This window comes from Cucurbita maxima, unplaced genomic scaffold (assembly GCF_002738345.1).
Source record: "Cucurbita maxima cultivar Rimu unplaced genomic scaffold, Cmax_1.0 Cma_Scf00139, whole genome shotgun sequence".
In the NCBI taxonomy this organism is placed as follows: Eukaryota; Viridiplantae; Streptophyta; class Magnoliopsida; order Cucurbitales; family Cucurbitaceae; genus Cucurbita; species Cucurbita maxima.
In genome coordinates, this window is record NW_019272155.1 from 136,786 (window position 1) to 150,699 (window position 13,914).

The 13,914-nt window shown below is 36.9% G+C and overlaps 8 non-coding genes across 8 annotated transcripts; all 8 read right to left on the minus strand.

The window, feature by feature from the left end:
- Window positions 1–2,217: 2,217 nt before the first annotated feature.
- TRNAD-GUC lies at window positions 2,218–2,289 on the minus strand. The gene has a single exon. It is a non-coding gene; the product is annotated as a tRNA-Asp (tRNA).
- A 4,791-nt stretch (window positions 2,290–7,080) lies between these two features.
- TRNAD-GUC lies at window positions 7,081–7,152 on the minus strand. Its single transcript has one exon. It is a non-coding gene; the product is annotated as a tRNA-Asp (tRNA).
- A 775-nt stretch (window positions 7,153–7,927) lies between these two features.
- Window positions 7,928–7,999, minus strand: TRNAD-GUC. Its single transcript has one exon. It is a non-coding gene; the product is annotated as a tRNA-Asp (tRNA).
- Window positions 8,000–9,752: 1,753 nt separating this feature from the next.
- On the minus strand, window positions 9,753–9,824 carry TRNAD-GUC. Its single transcript has one exon. It is a non-coding gene; the product is annotated as a tRNA-Asp (tRNA).
- Window positions 9,825–10,598: 774 nt separating this feature from the next.
- On the minus strand, window positions 10,599–10,670 carry TRNAD-GUC. Its single transcript has one exon. It is a non-coding gene; the product is annotated as a tRNA-Asp (tRNA).
- A 774-nt stretch (window positions 10,671–11,444) lies between these two features.
- TRNAD-GUC lies at window positions 11,445–11,516 on the minus strand. The gene has a single exon. It is a non-coding gene; the product is annotated as a tRNA-Asp (tRNA).
- A 774-nt stretch (window positions 11,517–12,290) lies between these two features.
- Window positions 12,291–12,362, minus strand: TRNAD-GUC. Its single transcript has one exon. It is a non-coding gene; the product is annotated as a tRNA-Asp (tRNA).
- Window positions 12,363–13,138: 776 nt separating this feature from the next.
- TRNAD-GUC lies at window positions 13,139–13,210 on the minus strand. The gene has a single exon. It is a non-coding gene; the product is annotated as a tRNA-Asp (tRNA).
- Between the last annotated feature and the right edge of the window lie 704 nt (window positions 13,211–13,914).

Here is a 13,914-nt window from a genome sequence, read left to right on the forward strand (position 1 = left end):
AACAGGAGGGGATACACGTTACACCACGATTTTGAATCAGAAGAGAGATTTCAAGAAATGGCAGATCTATTCACTCTATCAATAACCGAGCCGGATCTGGTGTATCATAAGGGATTTGCCTTTTCTATTGATTCCTACGGATTGGATCAAAAACAATTCTTGAATGAGGTATTCAACTCCAGGGATGAATCGAAAAAGAAATATTTATTGGTTCTACCTCCTATTTTTTATGAAGAGAATGAATCTTTTTATCGAAGGATCAGAAAAAAATGGGTCCGGACCTCCCCCGGGAATGATTTGGAAGATCCAAAACAAAAAATAGTGGTATTTGCTAGCAACAACATAATGGAGGCAGTCAATCAATATAGATTGATCCGAAATCTGATTCAAATCCAATATAACACCTATGGGTACATAAGAAATGTATTGAATCGATTCTTTTTAATGAATAGATCCGATCGCAACTTCGAATATGGAATTCAAAGGGATCAAATAGGAAATGATACTCTGAATCATAGAACTATAATGAAATATACGATCAACCAACATTTATCAAATTTGAAAAAGGGTCAGAAGAAATGGTTCGATCCTCTTATTTTGATTTCTCGAACCGAGAGATCCATGAATCGGGATCCTAATGCATATAGATACAAATGGTCCAATGGGAGCAAGAATTTCCAGGAACATTTCATTTCTGAGCAGAAGAGCCATTTTCATTTTCAAGTAGTGTTCGCTCGATTACGTATTAATCAATATTCGATTGATTGGTCTGAGGTTATCGATAAAAAAGATTTGTCTAAGTCACTTCGTTTCTTTTTGTCCAAGTTTCTTCTCTTTTTGTCTAACTCACTTCCTTTTTTCTTTGTGAGTTTCGGGAATATCCCCATTCATAGGTCCGAGATCCACATCTATGAATTGAAAGGTCCGAATGATCAACTGTGCAATCAGTTGTTAGAATCAATAGGTCTTCAAATCGTTCATTTGAAAAAATTGAAACCCTTCTTATTGGATGATCATGATACTTCCCAAAAATCGAAATTCTTGATCAATGGAGGAACAATATCACCATTTTTGTTCAATAAGATACCAAAGTGGATGATTGACTCATTCCATACGAGAAATAATCGCAGGAAATCCTTTGATAACACGGATTCCTATTTCTCAATGATATCCCACGATCAAGACAATTGGCTAAATCCCGTGAAACCATTTCATAGAAGTTCATTGATATCTTCTTTTTATAAAGCAACTTCAATTCTTGACTAATCCACATCACTTCTGCTTCTATTGTAACAAAAGATTCCCTTTTTATGTGGATTATGTGGAAAAGGCCCGTATCAATAATTATGATTTTACGTATGGACAATTCCTCAATATCTTGTTCATTCGGANATGATTTTACGTATGGACAATTCCTCAATATCTTGTTCATTCGGGACAAAATATTTTCTTTGTGCGGTGGTAAAAAAAAACATGCTTTTTTGGAGAGAGATACTATTTCACCAATCGAGTCACAGGTATCTAACATATTCATACCTAACGATTTTCCACAAAGTGGTGACGAAAGGTATAACTTGTACAAATCTTTCCATTTTCCAATTCGATCCGATCCATTCGTTCGTCGAGCTATTTACTCGATCGCAGACATTTCTGGAACACCTCTAACAGAGGGACAAATAGTCAATTTTGAAAGAACTTATTGTCAACCTCTTTCAGATATGAATCTATCTGATTCAGAGGGGAAGAACTTGCATCAGTATCTCAATTTCAATTCAAACATGGGTTTGATTCACACTCCATGTTCTGAGAAATATTTACCATCCGAAAAGAGGAAAAAACGGAGTCTTTGTCTAAAGAAATGCCTTGAGAAAGGGCAGATGTATAGAACCTTTCAACGAGATAGTGCTTTTTCAACTCTCTCAAAATGGAATCTATTCCAAACATATATGCCATGGTTCTTTACTTCGACAGGGTACAAATATCTAAATTTTCCATTTTTAGATACTTTTTCAGACCTATTGCCGATACTAAGTATAAGTAGCAGCCAAAAATTTGTATCCATTTTTTGTGATATTATGCATGGATCAGCTATATCATGGTGAATTCTTCAGAAAAAATTGTGTCTTCCAAAAATCGATCCCAAACTACCGACATGACAGGTTCACCGCTGTCCAATTTCGAGTTCCGTTAAAATTACGGAAAGAAAACAACTAAAATCGCCGTTGCCGGGGATCGAACCCGGGTCACCTGCGTGACAGGCAGGAATACTCACCACTATACTACAACGACTCATAAAAAATAAATTATTTCTTAACGCTCCAGATTTTACCAATCGTCTTTAGAAAAAGCGACCCATTGTCAACGCTCTAGATTTTATCAATCGAAGATTCGGAACAAGTAATCCAAATTCAAATCTGGTGAAAATTGTCAAAAAAAAATTAAACTTATTATTGTTGGGGTTCAAACTCATGTCTATCAGTGACAAGCGGGAATACTCACTACTGTATTACATCGACCTCTGAAAAATATATTATTTGTAAACACACGGGAGAAAAAGGAATCCAATCTCGAATTTCAAATTCAAAAGAAAGATAAAAACAGTCTGCTGCGGCGGATCAAACTCGCAGGAATACTCACCACTCTACAACGACGACTTTGAACAATATAATATTTGTTAACACATCACATTTTATCAATCGCCGTTACAAAAAGTAATCCAATTTTGAATGCGACTAAAATTGTCAAAACAAGATTAAACTTGTTGTTGTTCGGGATCAAACTCATGTCACTCGAGTGCAAGCGGGAATGCTCGCCCTTGTATTACAACGACCTTTGGAACATAATAACTCGAGTGACAAGCGGAAATACTCACCACTGTACCACTACAACGACCTCTGAAAACATATTATATGTTAACACACAAGATTTCATAAACAATTGTTTAGCCGACTTTCTTTTCAAACTACCGTTGTTGGGGTTCGATCCCAAACTACCGGCATGACAGGTTCACCGCTGTCCAATTTCGAGTTCCGTTAAAATTACGGGAAGAAAAGAACTATATTCAAAATAATTACGTATTTACAAAATACCGTCTCAATTCATCCTATTTCATCAGATCCGGGATGTGATATGGTTCCGAAAGATGAACTGGATATGGACAGTTCCAATAAGATTTCATTCTTGAACAAAAATCCATTTATTTATTTCATCCATTCCATGACCGGAACAGGAGGGGATACACGTTACACAACGATTTTGAATCAGAAGAGAGATTTCAAGAAATGGCAGATCTATTCACTCTATCAATAACCGAGCCGGATTTGGTGTATCATAAGGGATTTGCCTTTTCTATTGATTCCTACGGATTGGATAAAAAACAATTCTTGAATGAGGTATTCAACTCCAGGGATGAATCGAAAAAGAAATATTTATTGGTTCTACCTCCTATTTTTTATGAAGAGAATGAATCTTTTTATCGAAGGATCAGAAAAAAATGGGTCCGGACCTCCCCCGGGAATGATTTGGAAGATCCAAAACAAAAAATAGTGGTATTTGCTAGCAACAACATAATGGAGGCAGTCAATCAATATAGATTGATCCGAAATCTGATTCAAATCCAATATAACACCTATGGGTACATAAGAAATGTATTGAATCGATTCTTTTTGATGAATAGATCCGATCGCAACTTCGAATATGGAATTCAAAGGGATCAAATAGGAAATGATACTCTGAATCATAGAACTATAATGAAATATACGATCAACCAACATTTATCAAATTTGAAAAAGGGTCAGAAGAAATGGTTCGATCCTCTTATTTTGATTTCTCGAACCGAGAGATCCATGAATCGGGATCCTAATGCATATAGATACAAATGGTCCAATGGGAGCAAGAATTTCCAGGAACATTTCATTTCTGAGCAGAAGAGCCATTTTCATTTTCAAGTAGTGTTCGCTCGATAACGTATTAATAAATATTCGATTGATTGGTCTGAGGTTATCGATAAAAAAGATTTGTCTAAGTCACTTCGTTTCTTTTTGTCCAAGTTTCTTCTCTTTTTGTCTAACTCACTTCCCTTTTTCTTTGTGAGTTTCGGGAATATCCCCATTCATAGGTCCGAGATCCACATCTATGAATTGAAAGGTCCAAATGATCAACTCTGCAATCAATTGTTAGAATCAATAGGTCTTCAAATCGTTCATTTGAAAAAATTGAAACCCTTCTTATTGGATGATCATGATACTTCCCAAAAATCGAAATTCTTGATCAATGGAGGAACAATATCACCATTTTTGTTCAATAAGATACCAAAGTGGATGATTGACTCATTCCATACGAGAAATAATCGCAGGAAATCCTTTGATAACACGGATTCCTATTTCTCAATGATATCCCACGATCAAGACAATTGGCTAAATCCCGTGAAACCATTTCATAGAAGTTCATTGATATCTTCTTTTTATAAAGCAACTCGACTTCGACTCTTGAATAATCCACATCACTTCTGCTTCTATTGTAACAAAAGATTCCTTTTTATGTGGATTATGTGGAAAAGGCCCGTATCAATAATTATGATTTTACGTATGGACAATTCCTCAATATCTTGTTCATTCGGGACAAAATATTTTCTTTGTGCGGCGGTAAAAAAAAACATGCTTTTTTGGAGAGAGATACTATTTCACCAATCGAGTCACAGGTATCTAACATATTCATAGCTAACGATTTTCCACAAAGTGGTGACGAAAGGTATAACTTGTACAAATCTTTCCATTTTCAACAGAGGGACAAATAGTCAATTTTGAAAGAACTTATTGTCAACCTCTTTCAGATATGAATCTATCTGATTCAGAGGGGAAGAACTTGCATCAGTATCTCAATTTCAATTCAAACATGGGTTTGATTCACACTCCATGTTCTGAGAAATATTTACCATCCGAAAAGAGGAAAAAACGGAGTCTTTGTCTAAAGAAATGCCTTGAGAAAGGGCAGATGTATAGAACCTTTCAACGAGATAGTGCTTTTTCAACTCTCTCAAAATGGAATCTATTCCAAACATATATGCCATGGCTCTTTACTTCGACAAGGTACAAATATCTAAATTTTCCATTTTTAGATACTTTTTCAGACCTATTGCCGATACTAAGTATAAGTAGCAGCCAAAAATTTGTATCCATTTTTCGTGATATTATGCATGGATCAGCTATATCATGGCGAATTCTTCAGAAAAAATTGTGTCTTCCAAAAATCGATCCCAAACTACCGACATGACAGGTTCACCGCTGTCCAATTTCGAGTTCCGTTAAAATTACGGAAAGAAAACAACTAAAATCGCCGTTGCCGGGGATCGAACCCGGGTCACCTGCGTGACAGGCATGAATACTCACCACTATACTACAACGACTCATAAAAAATAAATTATTTCTTAACGCTCCAGATTTTACCAATCGTCTTTAGAAAAAGCGACCCATTGTCAACGCTCTAGATTTTATCAATCGAAGATTCGGAACAAGTAATCCAAATTCAAATCCGGTGAAAATTGTCAAAAGAAAATTAAACTTATTATTGTCGGGGTTCAAACTCATGTCTATCGAGTGACAAGCGGGAATACTCAATACTGTATTACATCGACCTCTGAAAAATATATTATTTGTAAACACACGGGAGAAAAAGGAATTCAATCCCGAATTTCAAATTCAAAAGAAAATTAAACACGGGAGAAAAAGGAATCCAATCCCGAATTTCAAATTCAAAAGAAAATTAAAAACAGTCTGCTGTGGCGGATCAAACTCGCAGGAATACTCACCACTCTACAACGACGACTTTGAACAATATAATATTTGTTAACACATCACATTTTATCAATCGCCGTTACAAAAAGTAATCCAATTTTGAATGCGACTAAAATTGTCAAAACAAGATTAAACTTGTTGTTGTTCGGGATCAAACTCATGTCTCACTCGAGTGCAAGCAGGAATGCTCGCCCTTGTATTACAACGACCTTTGGAACATAATAACTCGAGTGACAAGCGGAAATACTCACCACTGTACCATTAAAACGACCTCTGAAAACATATTATATGTTAACACACAAGATTTCATAAACAATTGTTTAGCCAACTTTCTTTTCAAACTACCGTTGTTGGGGTTCGATCCCAAACTACCGGCATGACAGGTTCACCGCTGTCAAATTTCGAGTTCCGTTAAAATTACGGAAAGAAAACAACTAAAATCGTCGTTGCGGGGGATCGAACCCGAGTCACCTGCGTGACAGGCAGGAATACTCACCACAATACTACAACGACTCATAAAAAATAAATTATTTCTTAACGCTTCAGATTTTACCAATCGTCTTTAGAAAAAGCGACCCATTGTCAACGCTCTAGATTTTATCAATCGAAGATTCGGAACAAGTAATCCAAATTCAAATCTGGTGAAAATTGTCAAAAGAAAATTAAACTTATTATTGTTGGGGTTCAAACTCATGTCTATCGAGTGACAAGCGGGAATACTCACTACTGTATTACATCGACCTCTGAAAAATATATTATTTATAAACACAGGGGAAAAAAAGGAATCCAATCCCGAATTTCAAATTCAAAAGAAAATTAAAAACAGTCTGCTGCGGCGAATCAAACTCGCAGGAATACTCACCACTCTACAACGACTACTTTGAACAATATAATATTTGTTAACACATCGGATTTTATCAATCGCCGTTACAAAAAGTAATCCAATTTTGAATGCGACTAAAATTGTCAAAACAAGATTAAACTTGTTGTTGTTCAGGATCAAACTCATGTCACTCGAGTGCAAGCAGGAATGCTCGCCCTTGTATTACAACGACCTCTTGGAACATAATAACTCGAGTGACAAGCGGAAATACTCACCACTGTACCACTACAACGACCTCTGAAAACATATTATATGTTAACACACAAGATTTCATAAACAATTGTTTAGCCAACTTTCTTTTCAAACTACCGTTGTTGGGGTTCGATCCCAAACTACCGACATGACAGGTTCACCGCTGTCCAATTTCGAGTTCCGTTAAAATTACGGAAAGAAAACAACTAAAATCGCCGTTGCCGGGGATCGAACCCGGGTCACCTGCGTGACAGGCAGGAATACTCACCACTATACTACAACGACTCATAAAAAATAAATTATTTCTTAACGCTCCAGATTTTACCAATCGTCTTTAGAAAAAGCGACCCATTGTCAACGCTCTAGATTTTATCAATCGAAGATTCGGAACAAGTAATCCAAATTCAAATCCGGTGAAAATTGTCAAAAGAAAATTAAACTTATTATTGTCGGGGTTCAAACTCATGTCTATCGAGTGACAAGCGGGAATACTCACTACTGTATTACATCGACCTCTGAAAAATATATTATTTGTAAACACACGGGAGAAAAAGGAATCCAATCCCGAATTTCAAATTCAAAAGAAAATTAAAAACAGTCTGCTGCGGCGGATCAAACTCGCAGGAATACTCACCACTCTACAACGACTACTTTGAACAATATAATATTTGTTAACACATCGGATTTTATCAATCGCCGTTACAAAAAGTAATCCAATTTTGAATGCGACTAAAATTGTCAAAACAAGATTAAACTTGTTGTTGTTCAGGATCAAACTCATGTCACTCGAGTGCAAGCAGGAATGCTCGCCCTTGTATTACAACGACCTCTTGTAACATAATAACTCGAGTGACAAGCGGAAATACTCACCACTATACCACTACAACGACCTCTGAAAACATATTATATGTTAACACACAAGATTTCATAAACAACTGTTCAGCCAACTTTCTTTTCAAACTACCGTTGTTGGGGTTCGATCCCAAACTACCGACATGATAGGTTCACCGCTGTCCAATTTCGAGTTCCGTTAAAATTACGGAAAGAAAACAACTAAAATCGCCGTTGCCGGGGATCGAACCCGGGTCACCTGCGTGACAGGCAGGAATACTCACCACTATACTACAACGACTCATAAAAAATAAATTATTTCTTAACGCTCCAAATTTTACCAATCGTCTTTAGAAAAAGCAAACCATTGTCAACGCTCTAGATTTTATCAATCGAAGATTCAGAACAAGTAATCCAAATTCAAATCCGGTGAAAATTGTCAAAAGAAAATTAAACTTATTATTGTCGGGGTTCAAACTCATGTCTATCGAGTGACAAGCGGGAATACTCACTAATGTATTACATCGACCTCTGAAAAATATATTATTTGTAAACACACGGGAGAAAAAGGAATCCAATCTCGAATTTCAAATTCAAAAGAAAATTAAAAAACAGTCTGCTGGGGCGGATCAAACTCGCAGGAATACTCACCACTCTACAACGACGACTTTGAACAATATAATATTTGTTAACACATCAGATTTTATCAATCGCCGTTACAAAAAGTAATCCAATTTTGAATGCGACTAAAATTGTCAAAACAAGATTAAACTTGTTGTTGTTCGGGATCAAACTCATGTCTCACTCGAGTGCAAGCAGGAATGCATCAGATTTTATCAATCGCCGTTACAAAAAGTAATCCAATTTTGAATGCGACTAAAATTGTCAAAACAAGATTAAACTTGTTGTTGTTCGGGATCAAACTCATGTCTCACTCGAGTGAAAGCAAGAATGCTCGCCCTTGTATTACAACGACCTTTGGAACATAATAACTCGAGTGACAAGCGGAAATCCTCACCACTGTACCATTACAACGACCTCTGAAAACATATTATATGTTAACACACAAGATTTCATAAACAATTGTTTAGCCAACTTTCTTTTCAAACTACCGTTGTTGGGGTTCGATCCCAAACTACCGGCATGACAGGTTCACCGCTGTCAAATTTCGAGTTCCGTTAAAATTACGGAAAGAAAACACCTAAAATCGCCGTTGCGGGGGATCGAACTTGAGTCACCTGCGTGACAGGCAGGAATACTCACCACAATACTACAACGACTCATAAAAATTAAATTATTTCTTAACGCTTCAGATTTTACCAATCGTCTTTAGAAAAAGCGACCCATTGTCAACGCTCTAGGTTTTATCAATCGAAGATTCGGAACAAGTAATCCAAATTCAAATCCGGTGAAAATTGTCAAAAGAAAATTAAACTTATTATTGTCGGGGTTCAAACTCATGTCTATCGAGTGACAAGCGGGAATACTCACTACTGTATTACATCGACCTCTGAAAAATATATTATTTATAAACACAGGGGAAAAAAAGGAATCCAATCCCGAATTTCAAATTCAAAAGAAAATTAAAAACAGTCTGCTGCGGCGGATCAAACTCGCAGGAATACTCACTACTCTACAACGACGACTTTGAACAATATAATATTTGTTAGCACATCGGATTTTATCAATCGTCGTTACAAAAAGTAATCCAATTTTGAATGCGACTAAAATTGTCAAAACAAGATTAAACTTGTTGTTGTTCGGGATCAAACTCATGTCACTCGAGTGCAAGCAAGAATGCTCACCCTTGTATTACAACGACCTTTGGAACATAATAACTCGAGTGACAAGCGGAAATACTCACCACTGTACCACTACAACGACCTCTGAAAACATATTATATGTTAACACATAAGATTTCATAAACAATTGTTCAGTCAACTTTCTTTTCAAACTACCGTTGTTGGGGTTCGATCCCAAACTACCGACATGATAGGTTCACCGCTGTCCAATTTCGGGTTCCGTTAAAATTACGAAAAGAAAACAACTAAAATCGCCGTTGCCGGGGATCGAACCCGGGTCACCTGCGTGACAGGCAGGAATACTCACCACTATACTACAACGACTCATAAAAAATAAATTATGTCTTAACGCTCCAAATTTTACCAATCGTCTTTAGAAAAAGCGACCCATTGTCAACGCTCTAGATTTTATCAATCGAAGATTCGGAACAAGTAACCCAAATTCAAATCCGGTGAAAATTGTCAAAAGAAAATTAAACTTATTATTGTCGGGGTTCAAACTCATGTCTATCGAGTGACAAGCGGGAATACTCACTACTGTATTACATCGACCTCTGAAAAATATATTATTTGTAAACACATGGGAGAAAAAGGAATCCAATCCCGAATTTCAAATTCAAAAGAAAATTAAAAACAGTCTGCTGCGGCGGATCAAACTCGCAGGAATACTCACCACTCTACAACGACGACTTTGAACAATATAATATTTGTTAACACATCAGATTTTATCAATCGTCGTTACAAAAAGTAATCCAATTTTGAATGCGACTAAAATTGTCAAAACAAGATTAAACTTGTTGTTGTTCGGGATCAAACTCATGTCACTCGAGTGCAAGCGGGAATGCTCGCCCTTGTATTACAACGACCTTTGGAACATAATAACTCGAGTGACAAGCGGAAATACTCACCACTGTACCACTACAACGACCTCTGAAAACATATTATATGTTAACACACAAGATTTCATAAACAATTGTTCAGCCAACTTTCTTTTCAAACTACCGTTGTTGGGGTTCGATCCCAAACTACCGGCATGACAGGTTCACCGCTGTCCAATTTCGAGTTCCGTTAAAATTACGGAAAGAAAACAACTAAAATCGCCGTTGCCGGGGATCGAACCCGGGTCACCTGCGTGACAGGCAGGAATACTCACCACTATACTACAACGACTCATAAAAAATAAATTATTTCTTAACGCTCCAGATTTTACCAATCGTCTTTAGAAAAAGCGACCCATTGTCAACGCTCTAGATTTTATCAATCGAAGATTCGGAACAAGTAACCCAAATTCAAATCCGGTGAAAATTGTCAAAAGAAAATTAAACTTATTATTGTCGGGGTTCAAACTCATGTCTATCGAGTGACAAGCGGGAATACTCACTACTGTATTACATCGACCTCTGAAAAATATATTATTTGTAAACACATGGGAGAAAAAGGAATCCAATCCCGAATTTCAAATTCAAAAGAAAATTAAAAACAGTCTGCTGCGGCGGATCAAACTCGTAGGAATACTCACTACTCTACAACGACGACTTTGAACAATATAATATTTGTTAACACATCAGATTTTATCAATCGTCGTTACAAAAAGTAATCCAATTTTGAATGCGACTAAAATTGTCAAAACAAGATTAAACTTGTTGTTGTTCGGGATCAAACTCATGCCACTCGAGTGCAAGCAGGAATGCTCGCCCTTGTATTACAACGACCTTTGGAACATAATAACTCCAGTGACAAGCGGAAATACTCACCACTGTACCACTACAACGACCTCTGAAAAGATATTATATGTTAACACACAAGATTTCATCAACAATTGTTCAGCCAACTTTCTTTTCAAACTACCGTTCTTGGGGTTCGATCCCAAACTACCGACATGATAGGTTCACCGCTGTCCAATTTCGAGTTCCGTTAAAATTACGGAAAGAAAACAACTAAAATCGCCGTTGCCGGGGATCGAACCCGGGTCACCTGCGTGACAGGCAGGAATACTCACCACTATACTACAACGACTCATAAAAAATAAATTATTTCTTAACGCTCCAAATTTTACCAATCGTCTTTAGAAAAAGCGACCCATTGTCAACGCTCTAGATTTTATCAATCGAAGATTCGGAACAAGTAATCCAAATTCAAATCCGGTGAAAATTGTCAAAAGAAAATTAAACTTATTATTGTCAGGGTTCAAACTCATGTCTATCGAGTGACAAGCGGGAATACTCACTACTGTATTACATCGACCTCTGAAAAATATATTATTTGTAAACACACGGGAGAAAAACGAATCCAATCCCGAATTTCAAATTCAAAAGAAAATTAAAAACAGTCTGCTGCGGCGGATCAAACTCGCAGGAATACTCACCACTCTACAACGACGACTTTGAACAATATAATATTTGTTAACACATCAGATTTTATCAATCGCCGTTACAAAAAGTAATCCAATTTTGAATGCGACTAAAATTGTCAAAACAAGATTAAACTTGTTGTTGTTCGGGATCAAACTCATGTCACTCGAGTGCAAGCAGGAATGCTCGCCCTTGTATTACAACGACCTTTGGAACATAATAACTCGAGTGACAAGCGGAAATACTCACCACTGTACCACTACAACGACCTCTGAAAACATATTATATGTTAACACACAAGATTTCATAAACAATTGTTTAGCCGACTTTCTTTTCAAACTACCGTTGTTGGGGTTCGATCCCAAACTACCGGCATGACAGGTTCACCGCTGTCCAATTTCGAGTTCCGTTAAAATTACGGAAAGAAAACAACTAAAATCGCCGTTGCCGGGGATCGAACCCGGGTCACCTGCGTGACAGGCAGGAATACTCACCACTATACTACAACGACTCATAAAAAATAAATTATTTCTTAACGCTCCAGATTTTACCAATCGTCTTTAGAAAAAGCGACCCATTGTCAACGCTCTAGATTTTATCAATCGAAGATTCGGAACAAGTAATCCAAATTCAAATCCGGTGAAAATTGTCAAAAGAAAATTAAACTTATTATTGTCGGGGTTCAAACTCATGTCTATCGAGTGACAAGCGGGAATACTCACTACTGTATTACATCGACCTCTGAAAAATATATTATTTGTAAACACACGGGAGAAAAAGGAATCCAATCCCGAATTTCAAATTCAAAAGAAAATTAAAAACAGTCTGCTGCGGCGGATCAAACTCGCAGGAATACTCACCACTCTACAACGACGACTTTGAACAATATAATATTTGTTAACACATCAGATTTTATCAATCGTCGTTACAAAAAGTAATCAGATTTTGAATGCGACTAAAATTGTCAAAACAAGATTAAACTTGTTGTTGTTCGGGATCAAACTCATGTCTCACTCGAGTGCAAGCAGGAATGCTCGCCCTTGTATTACAACGACCTTTGGAACATAATAACTCGAGTGACAAGCGGAAATACTCACCACTGTACCACTACAACGACCTCTGAAAACATATTATATGTTAACACACAAGATTTCATAAACAATTGTTTAGCCAACTTTCTTTTCAAACTACCATTGTTGGGGTTCGATCCCAAACTACCGGCATGACAGGTTCACCGCTGTCCAATTTCGAGTTCCGTTAAAATTACGGAAAGAAAACAACTAAAATCGCCGTTGCCGGGGATCGAACCCGGGTCACCTGCGTGACAGGCAGGAATACTCACCACTATACTACAACGACTCATAAAAAATAAATTATGTCTTAACGCTCCAAATTTTACCAATCGTCTTTAGAAAAAGCGACCCATTGTCAACGCTCTAGATTTTATCAATCGAAGATTCGGAACAAGTAATCCAAATTCAAATCCGGTGAAAATTGTCAAAAGAAAATTAAACTTATTATTGTCGGGGTTCAAACTCATGTCTATCGAGTGACAAGCGGGAATACTCACTACTGTATTACATCGACCTCTGAAAAATATATTATTTGTAAACACACGGGAGAAAAAGGAATCCAATCCCGAATTTCAAATTCAAAAGAAAATTAAAAACAGTCTGCTGCGGCGGATCAAACTCGCAGGAATACTCACCACTCTACAACGACGACTTTGAACAATATAATATTTGTTAACACATCAGATTTTATCAATCGCCGTTACAAAAAGTAATCCAATTTTGAATGCGACTAAAATTGTCAAAACAAGATTAAACTTGTTGTTGTTCGGGATCAAACTCATGTCTCACTCGAGTGCAAGCAGGAATGCTCGCCCTTGTATTACAACGACCTTTGGAACATAATAACTCGAGTGACAAGTGGAAATACTCACCACTGTACCATTACAACGACCTCTGAAAACATATTATATGTTAACACACAAGATTTCATAAACAATTGTTTAGCCAACTTTCTTTTCAAACTACCATTGTTGGGGTTCGATCCCAAAC